The 12417-nt window shown below is 39.8% G+C and overlaps 1 non-coding gene across 1 annotated transcript; it reads right to left on the bottom strand.

The window, feature by feature from the left end:
• Positions 1-3604: 3604 nt before the first annotated feature.
• LOC122791907 lies at positions 3605-3710 on the bottom strand. Its single transcript, XR_006363251.1, has one exon. It is a non-coding gene; the product is annotated as a U6 spliceosomal RNA (small nuclear RNA).
• Positions 3711-12417: the final 8707 nt, after the last annotated feature.

The raw sequence follows: 12417 nt of genomic DNA, 5'->3' as shown, positions 1-12417 counted from the left end.
TTATCTAAACCTCACTCAATTTGCTTTTGTGATGGGAAGGTTCTGTTACCTCAACCTGGTAAATCTCTTTGAAAAGGTTAGCGAGGCTGTTGATAGTGGTCACTTTGTGCACACTGCTTCTCTTGACCTGACTAAGGAATTTGGCACCATCTCCCATGCTAGTATTATGGAAAAGTTAGACAAGCTTAATGTAAAAAAAATCCTACATTGTTCACTGGCTTGTAAACTCACCATCCAACAGATGCCAAGTAGTGAAAATTGCTGGTATCTTATCTGAACATAAAATTGTAACTAGTGGGTTACTGTAGACATTCTTGCTGGGCTGTCTCCTGTTTGACATTTATTTTGTAGACATTCAAGCCTCAATGCCTGAAATGTGGTTGACTAAATTTGCTGATGACTACAAGCTGGGCACTGTTATTCAGTCAAACATTAATATGACACTAAACTGCTTCAAAAAAGGCTGGAATGTGCAAATACCTGGTGTACTGAAAATGGCCTCAAACTAAATGCAAAACACTGCAGCGTAGTATAAAACAAAAAAGCTGTTCCCATCTCATATGTTATAAGTGGTACTCCTTCTTAAACACATATGGTCAAAAAAGATCTGGGTATGAATGTGGACAACTCCCTCATTCAATCATCACATTTCTGCCATAGTCAGGAACACCTATCTGGCCCAGTTACTTTCCAAGGGAATATTTTCAAGATCCAAAGAGGCAATCTAAATCACTGAACTCTTCCCTTATTAGAACCATCATTGAATATAATGCATCCTCTGGTATGCACCAAACCAAGCATACTGCTCAAATGGAAATATTTCTTACCAAGAAAATGAAAGTTCTTAAACCCTTCAACTATACTGACTGAGGAATACAAATCTTCTTATGCTCAGTAGCCCACTGGCCATTCCAAGGTGACCTGCTTCTCACTTTTCAAGATATGAAACACCTAATCCTATATGACATCCTATTTCTTTGCAAAACCATATGCTCTATAAATACCCATACCATCCTCAGCCACATTTTCCCATTTTACATATGGGGCCAGGGTGTCACTTTTAACAGTGACAATCATCTTGAGCCAAGGTTTACACCACCAGGTGGCTAGCCCAGCTGCAGTAGTTCATCCGTACCTCTCAATCACACACACATTCACACCTATGGGCAATTTAGAGTGTCCAATCCACCTACTGCATGTCTTTGGAATGTGGGAGCAAATCAGAGCACCAAGAAGAAACCCACAGGACTGCAGTGAAGACATGGGGACTCCACACAGAATACGTGGGACCTAAATTTACAACCACAAATAAATAAGACTTTGTGGAAGGTAGGTTCTGAACTCAACATATTCACAGCCTATGGAATAAAGTACCACTGGAGATTAAGCAAAGTAGCACTTTGTCTGCCTTTAAAGCTTATATTGATGATTGGATGGGTAGACATATATATACGTTTGGGTATCATGCATGGCCCTGCTTGATTTGGGAAGAGTGCACTATGAAGTACTTATAAAGTGTGGCAAAAACTTTCAAGTGTGCCTCCTTAAAGTTATATATGGCTAGGGCTTTTATGGTCCCTGTGATCTATTCCCTAGTATTGTTGTTATATTCTTGTTAATAAAAAAGTTAATTTTCTGTTATAAGGCAGTTCTTACATTGCCTGAGATAACTGCTGTTAGATTCAGATTTTTATATCTACATTTTAATCTACATATATTTATATCTATAGCTATATATTTACCATTGGTAGAACTAGTGCAGGCTATGAACAAGGACCCAGTAACATACGTACATACAGGGTTTGGACTCAGCTAGGGGCTCCCAGTGAGAATGGGTGTGTATCAGGGTTCATCTCTGAGCCCACTGCTGTTCACAGACTATATTAGCGAACAGGTCAGAGGGGACAGATCAAGAAAGGTCTGCATGTAGATGATGTGGCATTACTTGCACTCTGAAAATGAACTTTAGCAAATTATTGAAATCCAAAACTCTAGGCTTAGGGAATGAAACTGAGTACAGGCAAGACAATTATCATGGTAGCAAATGGGGAAATGAGAAGAAGCTGAAAACTGAGATAGAAATTGAGATATAAGGAGAAATTTAGAACAGACTAGCATAATCAAGTATCTGGGAGAAGCGGCTGAGGAGAAGGGATGTCTGAATGAGGCAGTCAAAGCTAGAATCAGAGGGGCTGCAGCCAAATGGTACAAATTGTCAAGAGTCAAGTGATAAAACAATGACAAAGAAGCTGAAAATGTGGTGCACAAAATAGTTGTCTAACTGTTACTTCTGAATGGTATTGAAACTTGTAGAGTAAAGGCAGAGCAGTTGAGGAAACTATAGGAGATGAGGGCGAATTGCTTGGAATGGGTAGTGTTGTGCACATTATGGGACAGATAAAAAAATGAGAACTTTAGAGCAGAAGTCAAGATAGGATGGAGAGAAATGAGAAAATCAGAGCAGAAGTCAAAATAGCTTGAATTGCAGTGAAGGTCAAAAGAATAAATTACAGTGGTTCAAGTATATGGGCAAGAATGCAGAAATGATTTAGTGAAGAAGATTTAGAGGAAACGAGGAAATAAAGACTTTCAGCAAAGAGATTGATTGCGACAAGACTGTCGAAGAAAGTCTGAGAGTGGCACTGAATTAAAAGAGGTGCTTGCAGTTGATACAATGCCCCAACCCCATGTAGTAAATGGGAAAAGGAGGTTGATGATTTTATATTTCTCTCTCTATGTATATCTATATCTATAAGTCTGTTTATGTATGCATACATATATTTATAGATATAGATATGTATATATATAAATAGTGAGAGAGATATATATATGGTGTAAGTAAAAGAGTGTGCATATTCCATATATAATATACATATGCATTGAGAGCTTGTGTCAGTTACTCAACAGACAGAATATTCACCTGTGATCCTGACAAATCAGAAAGCAGTAGGTTCTATTCCCAACATAGGTGCTTGGATTAATTTTACATTCCTGACACCTCAGTGTAGCATAAGTAAAGGGGGTGATGCAGTTCTGAGTGTGTCATGCTTTGGATGAGATATTAAGTCAAGATCTCATCTGCCTGATGCACTGGTAGATGTAAAATACCCATTGGGCTTACTCAAAAGTGCAGGGGATTTCCACAGCTGCCGTGGCCAAATTTCTACTAGTCAGTATGAATAAAATCTCGAGTCACACATGAAAAACAGTTCACTGGCCTAATAAGACAAATGATCAACAGATGATAGATAAATACACACACGCACACACACCTAAATGTGTATACATATATGTATACACTTAAATGTGTATGCATATAGGTTCATAGGTGTATACTAGGCTAATGACCACAAGGGCCTTTTTAAGCCTAGCATTGCATCCCAAATATTTGTCAATTGCGGGTAACCTTCATAAGTGAAAGCAGGGGCTTGTGAAATGAAGCATTTACAAGTAGAGGCCTGGAAGATGAAGCATTTACAAGTGCCTGTGTCCATTAGAGTCATAGGGGCCAAGCCAGGGCTGAATTTCCTGTTACACATCCGTTTGTCAAAGTTACACTTAGAATTGGGTTAAGGAGGAATTCTGTTTCACATGGGTGGGGAGCCAAAACATGGACTACTTCTTGAATTTGCATGTCATCCTTGCTCTGGGCCATGCTAATATTCTCTGTATCACTCTCATTTTAGTATATGTGCTGCCAAATAAATCACAATAACAATTACTGGCAAGCTGCCATTGTGGGGCAGTTTATGTTTATGTAATTATTCTTTGTAAAACTCAAACCATGCACCTCTTGCCTGTGAAGTAAACACTTTAACCATTATACCAACCCCACAGTTATAAAATGTATGTCTCTGTTATGTATTATACACTTGTGTGTGTGTGTTTTTTTAGGTGGTTACATACCTATAAATAATTTGGATGAACAACTTTTGCTTGAATCACAGAACTTTAAAAAATGGTTCCAAGGTCACATAGTAAAAGGCTCATTTTGCTAAATTTTAATAACACTAAATGGGGTTTAGTTACATATAGCACTGTAATGCAGAAGTAGAAATATTGTGAGATGCATGAAGATGTGTGTCTGGATGATTGCTAGCATGGCAGTCCATTGCTACACATTTCCAGTCTATAGGCATTTAGTATACAAGGTAGAAAAAGGTGCCTATACATGTTTTCAGTTCATGTGGGTAAATGTTCTTTGCTTGACTAAATGAATTGTGTAGTGTTTTTACTGAACATGTAGTTTTCCAAATGTGAGTGTTGCTGTGAAGTTATCTTTTTTTTTACAAAAGAGGAAAGTGGATCGGTTTTGGAGTAGGAATGTGTTTGCTGGTTAGTGTTACATTAAGGGCTAGCTAAAGGGGATAGTTTGTGTTGTACATGTATGATTTTGAGTGGGAAGCATCTGCAAATGTGCTTTGTGTGGTTAAATGGGTCAGTTTTGGGGGTTGGTGTGTGTATGCGCGTGTTTCCTGGTTAGGATTAGAATAAGGGTTGGGCAAGAGGAAAATTGTTAGTGTTGTGTGTGCCCTTATGTATAGGAAATGTGTCCAAGTGTCTTGTGTAGTATTATTGTGAAGAAATGTTTTTTTCTACAGTAATGCATACGGCTGGAGTTTGGGCAGGGGCAGGGTTGCTTCTAGCATATGTGAGTAAAGAGATACACAATCATGTATACGTCCACAACAATTACAGCCTCAGATATGTGATTCAAGGACAAAAGCCAGTAGGTAGGGTCATTCATTCAGTCAAGCAATATATGCTGATGAATGAAAGAATTAATGGCTCTCTTTCAAACTGATACCATGGGGGTTGCCCAAGACCAGTGTGTTTTGTATGAACTTTTTTTTTAACTTGAGTGTATATCATTGCAAGCAGCTAATTCATGGAAAGAAATTTGAAGAAAAGAATTGGTGCATTTAGTCACAAAGGACCCAAGTTGTCAGTAGCACAGCAGATAGCACTCTTACCTTTGGTTCTGGAAGACCAGAAGGCTGTGGGTTCTATTCCCACTCCATGCAATGTAGTACTGGGGGGTGTTGTACTCCTGAGTGTGCCATCCTTCAGATGACATGTTAAACCAAGTTTCTATCAGCTTGAGTTGATTGTGTTAGCTGGATGTAAAATGTTCCATGGCACCTATCAAAAAAGGTAGGGCAAGTTGTCCAATGCATGTGGCAACTTGAATAAATACTTTTCTCCCTGAAGAAAAAAAAAATAAAAAACAATAACCTAGTGGGAATAGCCAATCAAGATAAGTTAAAAACAATTACCATTAAATTTAGCTGCATTAGTATTGCATTCCCACGAGAGGAGAAAATATACTAGATCTCATTGTCACAAACATGGGGACAAAATGCTCCACACCGGAAGTATATCCCTCATTGGTGAGATCTGATCATAAACTAATCTCACTGGAAATCCACATCCCGCCCCCACCCCAAACAAAAAAGACCATAGTGAAGAACTTCTCTAAAGCAAACTTCACACTACTCAAGACTGGTGTGGTATCCTTCAAGGCCCCTGAGTCAGAGGAAACCACAACCCAAGCTGCGGAAGCCCTTACAAATGCCTTCTATGAACACCTCCAGGACTGCATGGATCAGGCAATCCCAAATAAAACCAAGACTCTTTCCACAAAGGGCAAACGTCCAGTCTGGTGGACCCCAGCCATTAACAAACTTTACAATAAGAGGAGAAAGCTATTACATGATAGAACAAAATCCATAAAAGGGAAGTCACCCTGATCATTATTAGTAAAAAATATGAGCACTCATAAAATCAACTAAGGCCAATTTTGAGAGAAAAATTGCCATGGATTCAAAGGACAATCATAAGGCCTTTTTCAGCTATGTTAGGAACCTGGGTGGAAACTCACAGATATGCTCAGAATTAGTCCAGAATGATACAAAAATCACTGAACCCACAGACATTGCCAACATACTGGCAGACAGGTTCAGTGCAAACTTCACCCCCCTCTCCTAAAGGAGAGATAACTACCCCAGCCGAGTGTAGCCTCCCGGACATCTCAAATGCGCAGGTGAAAGCTGCTCTCTCTAAAGCTAAAAACACAGCATCAATGGGACCGGATGGTGTCCCCGGCTGTGTGCTACACGAGCTAAATGAGGAATTAAACCCGCACATAAGGCAGCTGTTTAATCTCAGCCTTACCACAGGATACGTGCCCAAGGAGTGGCGTACGGCAACTGTGGCCCCACCCCACAAAGGTGCCGCCTCTACGGACCCTGGTAATTACCGCCCCATAAGCTTAACAAGTCTAGTCTGCAAAGCTATGGAGAGGATCATAATGGAGCTCATAAACAAAGATATAGGGGACTTGCAGACATTGGACCCGACCCAGTTTGGCTTTGTCAAGGGAAGATCATGCCTTTTGAACTTGGTCGACTTCTTGAAATAGTCACCAAGGCCATTGATGAGGAAAGGCAGTCCATACAGCCTACCTTGACCTTGCAAAGGCTTCGACACAATACCCCACTCGGGTATTGTAGAAAACTTACCAGCTTAAATGTAAACCCATATGTCACAAGATGGGTTGCAAACTGGCTTAAGGACAGAACCCACAGGGTTAGAGTTGCTGGCGCTGTGTCAGACTCCAAGCCGGTCACAAGTGGTGTCCCACAGGGCTCGGTCCTTGGCCCCTATTGTTTGGCATCTACTTCTCAGAAGTACAGGCCAACATGGGAGGACTTTGGCTGACAAAGTTTGCAGATGACTGCAAACTGGGCGCCATAGTGGAAAGTGCATCGGACACTGATATCCTTCAGAAGGGACTCACGGAAACAGATAGCTGGTGCCAGAGCCATGGCCTGAAGTTAAACGCCAAAAATGTATAGTCATACCCTTCGGGAAAAACAAGGTAACCCCAAGCTACCATATAGGTGGCAATCCACTAAGCACAGAAGAGGTTATCAGGGACCTGGGGACCCAGGTTGACAGTGGCCTTTCTTTTGACACTCACATTGCTAAAGTGGTTAGAAAGACCTTCTACATTGCCCACCTGATCATGAAGGGATTCACATCCAGATCTAGTGAGGTCATTGTTCCCCTGTACTCTTCACTTATCAGACCAATGATCGAGTACAATGCCCCATTCGGGATGTATCTCACCCGACATCTGCAGCAATTGGAGAGACCACAAAAGTTCCTCACCAAAAGGATAAAGGACTCCAAAATCTGTCATATGCTGCCAGATTGAAGAAACTCCAGCTCTATTCAGTCGCATACCGTCTGCTCAGAGGTGACATGTGCCTGACATACAAGGCCATGTCCAACCCAGAATTAATGGACATGCTCCACCTCAAAAAATCCAAATCCACCAAAACCACTAGAGCAAGCGACTTAAACCTTAGCACGGATAAAAATAGGACGTGCTGGAGGAATAGATTTATCACTCAGAGACTCCCTATGCTGTGGAATAAAATCCCGGTCCATGTGAGGCAGAGCACCTCGCTGACTCTGTTCAAGAGAAATCTAGACCTGTGGATGGGAGATCGTAGGTTTACCCCGGGAATCATCTCTGGGTCACTGCTGGACAGAGGCACAACAAACTAATGGGCACAGTATTTTTTCATATAAGGGGTGGCGTAAGCCACAATAATTTGGGCTAGGCTTATAAATGCCTTAGGGCAGATAGCCTAGTATAAACCTATGAACCTATGAACCTATGAACCATTTGTGGAGACCATGTCCAGGTTCATATGTTTTCTTTACTGTTTTTTACTTATGCACAACACTCAGGACAGTTACCCAATCTTCACTGACAACAGTCAAACAAACTTAAAAGATATCCAAAATTACTAGATCAGACATATATAGCTTGTAGGCAGAGAACACCACTGGTTGCAATACTCTCTACTCCTCATCACTGACCAAAGTATTTCTCCTTATAAAGCAGCTTGCGGAATGAAAAGAAAATACACAACGGCAGCAAAATTATATTATTATTAATATTATTACTGTTCTTTTTCCCTGGATGGGACTGGTAATCTAGCATTCTCTCATGTACTTTGCAGAATATTATAGCAAAGAACACATGCAAAATCAAGAGGGGGCATATTACACGGTACAGAAATAGTTACTTCCCTGCAGTAAAATATCACTGAACTGCAACGAACTTACAGTAGGTTACAGTGCAATAGCAGTGAAAAAATTAACCTTGTTGTTTGACTCAAGCTGCAAAGAACTCCTAGATTTACTATGCACAAAATGTTAAAAAATATATTGCACTTGGAACTGCAAGTTCAGTTATATCATTATATACTACCAACAGTGGAAGCTTCCGAAAGTCACTATTAAACCAAAAGAAAGCCGTAGATATGGAGAGAAATAAAACGAACTGTGTATAGCAAATATTTATTCCACACGCAAATACCAATGTCATTAACGCTTTAAAAATCAACCATGCATTTTCGTCCACATAAATTAGGACTTCATCAGATCATTTGGACGAAAACGCATGTTTGATTTTAAAGCGTTAATGACATTGGTATTTGCGTGTGGAATAAATATTTGCTATACACAGTTCATTTTATTTCTCTCCATATCTATGGATTTCATTATATACTGCCTCTTACAAACCGGCATTTACAAAGCGGCATACCGCATTTATAAAGCGGCATTTAGACACTGGTACATATTGTAAACTCTAGTATGTAATGACTACACCTTACTGCTCTGTAAAAAGAAATGAGCAAGAATGTACTCAATTGAAAATCATTATAAAAGATCAACTGAACTATTAAATGAAAAATAGTAAACACAACATCAGTAATATCAGCCTGCCGAAACTGCATTATATTACAATGGCATCTCCCTCTCTTGCCCGTTACTCTTTCTAAAGGATGCATGTACTGCAACAGCACAGACTATAAATAGCTGAAATTGCATTTATAAATAATTAAAAGTGTAACTTTCAGTCTGGAAAAGTCACTATGCAGGATACAGTGGTGATTGCAATGTTGCATGGAACGACATAGCAGAAGTTTTCATTCTTCCAGACAAAACATATCTTGGACAGGGAATAAAAATTTTTTTAAAGAAATCTGATAATGTGGGTGGGATTGTCGATTGTATCAAAAGTGATGTCACAAAGTGGGAGAGCAATTGGCAATGTTTAGATCTCAGTCCGAGGCAGGTAGCTGAAATTTCTGGTGGGATAGTGTCCCTTTAATAAAAAAAAAAAATCGCCAAGTTTAAGAGTCTAGAGATCATGTGTCATTGACTGGACTGCAGTGAGTTTTACAAGTGTTGTTCCTACTGATGTACTACACATTCTCTGAATGAAGCTCACAAAAGTGTTAAAATATTATGGAGATAAATTTGCAAGTTTCATCTCCTGGCCAAGCTACTCCTTCTCCCTGTTCCCCTCCTTCAATGAAATTGAGTCTCGCATTTCCAGCTTTGCTAGATTCAACTAATTAGTTAACTTTGCATGACAGTAGACATCAAACAAATCACAGCCTGGTGTGCCACTAAAACTGTTCCCTCATATGTCTCTTCACTTCTGAATAGCATTTCCCAGGAATTATTCCTAAAAAAGCATACACATCATTCCAGTGTTTAGGCCAATCTATCCATTTCTTAAAAGGTGCACAGTAAAATATTTGATTTGAACTGATTTCTGGCTGCTCATATGGTTATCTTTGTATAGTTATTCTGTTACAGCATAACCTGAACTATGGTATTTAATGCCAAGCTTTATACAACAATGAAACATTTCTTGGTTTCTTCTTAACAATGACCTCCCAAGCCTCTTATGTGACCCAGCACTTTCAGTTACTATTGTTTTATGTAGTTTGTCTTAGTTGTATACTTGTAGCATATCTCTCATCCTCTCAGCAACTGACTCATGGAGAAAACTTCCAAATCAGATACTTTTGAAAATAGCAATACTACTGATTTAGTAAGTTCACAAAAATAAGACTACATGAATTAGCATTCATTTTTTGAAAAAAAAAGTCTTTAATTGCAATGAATGTCATTATTTGTTCATGAGAATCCAACATATTTTCTTTATCAAAAAGCATTATGGATTGTAGTATGTCAGAGTGAAAGTATAAATCAAAATTAGGGACACTTTTGGGGTACGCCGTTAAGAGATCCACCACTTCTACCCCAAATCAGATAGGCATATACATACTTCATGACAAACATGTATTGAAGCATTACAGCAGCTGTAGCAGAGATACCATACTCCAAACAGGGTACTCAAGCAATGTACTGACAAACACAGAGCAATTTATATGTCTTAAGCAATGATGAAATTACTACGGACCAAACCGAGCACAGTTTTACTCTTAATCTCTCCATTTCGTAAGGCATAACATTTACTCACACTTACAAAGGCGCACCTCTACACCCCACAAACAGACAGCCGCCCACAAGCACACAACATACCAGTCAAATCTAAGGCTTTTCCCACCTGTCTGCAAAACACTGCTGTAATGCCTTTGGCAATTGAAAACGATTGATGGATGTCAGTTCAGGACTCCCATCCCTACCTGTTGGAGCCAGTCTTTTTTCACTTACCCAAGTGTCCCCATCAACAGGGCAGTAAGCAGATGTCAGTACATCTAATAACCTGTCTGCAAAACTTCATGTCTGTCACCTCTAGCTTCCTTAACTGCTCTGCCTTTAGTGCCCAGGTTTTTGTACAATACAGTAGTTCTACATTCTTCAGTCATCTACTACCTCTGACACTCTGTGCCAGTTAGCTGCCGCCCCTATAATTCTAGCTTTAGCCTCCATTCAGACTTCCCTTTTCCTGAGCCATCCCTCCCAGATACTTCAAATTGTTAACCTGTTCCACTATTTACCATCTATCTCAATTCTCAGCTTCTTCTGATTTCCTCCATTTGCTGCCATTACAACTGTCTTATGTATTCTGTTTTGCATTCCATTCCCCTATTATCTGCTGAAGATCTTGTTCAGAGCCTGCATATGATACCACATTATCTACATATAGCAACTTTGTTGATCTGTCACCACTGATATGTTTGCTAATATTGTCCATCAGTAGTATGAATAGCAGTGGGCTCAGAGCCGAATACTTGATGCACACCCACTTAACTGGGAACCCCCCTGTGGTAATGAACACTGTTCGCACGAGTCATTTGGTCATTGTATATATCTTGCACTAATTCTACCAGTGTTTTTGGGACTTGAATCACTGCATTACTGCCCAAATCAGCTTTTTTGAGACCTTGTCATATGCTTTCTCCAAGTCTAGTTTTTTCATCATTTCTAGTTTCTTCTCAACCATCCATCTCCCTGTAAACATTGTGTCGGTTCTGCTGCATTCTGATCTGAATCTGAACTGCTCATCTCCCATCGTATTTTCTGCTACTCTGCATATTCATTTGTCTGAGTACCACAGGACACAGCTTCACTTCTCTTTCCTATTCTGGTATATCACTGAAGATATTTGAACTTGGTTTATCAACATCTCTGTTGACTTGCCCTCCCCATCTCTTACTTGTTGTTCAGCACGAAGATCCATTTACTGACTTATGTGATTTTTTTCAGAAACCATGATTTTAGTTTGTAACTGTGTAGCTTTATTATGACATCACGGCTTGCTGGACTACCCACACTGCATGCATTCCAACTCTGTAAGCATGGTTCTTCCTTCAGTCTGCATGTGTCCTCTTGTTTTGGAAAGGCAAAAACCATATCTCCATAGATGCAACTGGGTCCTGACCCTCCACTCTTTCCTTCCTTCCTTTGGCTAGCCTGCATATTTTCTGTGTGGGTCATGTTTTTCAAATAATCCAGTTTCAGACAATGTATTTATTTATCTTTGCCCATATATCAGTAAGTCTAAGATTATAAAAATTAATCCTTCCATCATACAGCTTGACATCTGTCTCCACATTTATGTTGGACATTATCATATCCTTCTCATCCTGCAGATCCCCTGTTATACTTCTGAGGCTTGCTACTTCCTATGTCAGCTCTTTAAGATCGTGCAGAATCATGTCCGGCTTTTATGTTCTATAGTCTCTCTTTTGGGACTAAACAACTGCTGGCACTGACTCAGGATGAGGTAATAGAGAAGTAAATCTTCTTTTTCCGACTAGAAGATTCACTTCTCTGTTACCTCATCCTGAGTCAGTGCCATGCTGTATGATGGAAGAATTAATTTTTATAACCTTAGACTTACTGATATATGGGCAGTGAAACTGGATTATTTGGAAAACATGACCCACACAGAAAATATGCAGGCTAGCCAAAGGAAGGAAGGAAGTAGTGGAGGGTCAGGACCCAGTTGCATTTATGGAGATGTGGTTTTAGCCTTTCCAAAACAAGAAGACACATGCAGACTGAAGGAAGAACCATGCTTACAGAGTTGGAATGCATGCAGTGTGGGTAGTCCAGAAAGCCGTGATGTCATAA

The sequence above is a fragment of the Protopterus annectens genome, chromosome 17.part0 (assembly GCF_019279795.1).
Source record: "Protopterus annectens isolate FY-2018-M chromosome 17.part0, PAN1.0, whole genome shotgun sequence".
Lineage (NCBI taxonomy): Eukaryota > Metazoa > Chordata > Ceratodontiformes > Protopteridae > Protopterus > Protopterus annectens.
This window is presented reverse-complemented; position numbering and strand designations above follow the sequence as displayed.